Source organism: Propithecus coquereli, unplaced genomic scaffold, assembly GCF_000956105.1.
Source record: "Propithecus coquereli isolate 6110/MARCELLA unplaced genomic scaffold, Pcoq_1.0 Scaffold208, whole genome shotgun sequence".
Lineage (NCBI taxonomy): Eukaryota > Metazoa > Chordata > Mammalia > Primates > Indriidae > Propithecus > Propithecus coquereli.
In genome coordinates, this window is record NW_012145856.1 from 2,033,048 (window position 1) to 2,034,849 (window position 1,802).

The window sequence follows — 1,802 nt, forward strand, 5'->3', positions numbered from 1 at the left end:
CTTCCTCCAGGTTAAAGCTCAAATTTCTTAGCCTGGTATTCCAAGATTGTTCTCAATCTGCTTTTCTGAAGCTTATCTCCCCTGAGAGTCACCTCCCAGCCCTCCAGTCACACCAAATTACACACCCTTTCCCAAACACCCTACACCACCCCCCTTTTATATCTTTGCTTAGCAAAAGCCTTCACCCATCACCCCATGGAAATTCTACTCATAGTTAAGACATACCCTCTATGAAGCCTTCCAGATTTCTCTTAACTGAAGTTAACTTCTTCCTCTTCTAATCTCCATCATATCTTATATTCTTTTATAGATTCTTTCATATGCTTTGCCATTCATTGCATACACATTTGACCCCTCCAAGACTCTAAGTTCTGTGAAGGCAGGCAGGGGCTGAGTCCTCACTTTGATATCCACTGTAGCATATAACATATGCCCTGCACATAGTAGCCAATTTAATAAATGGGATATTGAATTGAGAGATCTGAAAAAAGGCCTCTTTGTCCACAGTGCAGACAGAAAGATGATTTTTATTAGAAAAGATTCATTAAAAAATTTCTTTCCCCCAAAAAAATTTCCTAAACTTTGGACTATTTTATGAATAAATGAATGCTAAATACCACAAGTCTTTGCATGTGGTCCTGAAAGGAAAAACTGGAGACCAATCCCTTAAAGAAAAACAAGTTAAAATCATGAGATGGAGAGGTGCTGAGTTAGCACAGCTGTGTTTCTCTTTCCTAAAATGTACTCGGTTCACCCAAGACTATTAAGAACTTTTTTTTTTTTCAGAGACAGAGTCTCACGCTGTTGCCCAGGCTAGAGTGCCATGGCGTCAGCCTAGCTCACAGCAACCTCAAACTACTGGGCTCAAGCCATCCTCCTACCTCAGTCTCCCAAGTCGCTGGGACTACAGGCATGCACCACCATGCCCAGCTACTTTTTTCTATATATTTTTAGTTGTCCAGATAATTTCTTTCTCTATTTTTAGTAGAGACGGGGTCTCGCTCTAGCTCCAGCTGGTTTCGAACTCCTGAGCACAAGCAAGCCTCCTGCCTCGGCTTCCCAGGGTGCTAGGATTACAGGTGTGAGCCACCACACTCGGTTTGTATTTTCTTACCCTTTAACTCCTAGAGGACAGAGGCCACAACTTAATCATTTTTGTTTTCTCCTCTGTAAATGTTCCAGTCCTTAGCACATAATAGACCATAAACGCTGAACTTAATGGAACCATCTAATTTTGAGCAGTCCTAGAAGAGTTAGTACAAACTTCCCAAGCCACACAATCCATCCTCCTTCCTCAGCCTCCAGAGTAGCTTGAACTACAGGTGTGTACAACCATGCTCAGCTATCATTTCTCTTTAACAGTGAATAATGTGCTCGCTTTAGCAGCACATATACTAAAATTGGAACAGTGAATAATATTCCATTGCATGGATGCGCCACACTTTTTATCCATTCACCTGTTGAAGAACATCTTGGTTGCTTCCAAGTGTTGGCAACTGCAAATAAAGCTGCTATACACATTCATGTGCAGATTTTTGTGTGGATATAAATTTTCAACTCTTTTGGGTAAATGCCAAGGAGCACAATTGCTAGATTATATGGTTTTTTAATAAACTGCCAAACTGAACAGGGCCTGGTGGCACAAACCTGTAGTCCCGCCTACTGGGGAGGCTGAGGCAAGAGGATCCCTTGAGCCCAGGAGTTCGAGGCTGGAGTGTGCTATGATTGTGCCTGGGAATAGCCACTGTACTCCAGCCTGGGAAATGTAGCAAGACTCCATCTCTTTTTTTTTTTTTTTTTTT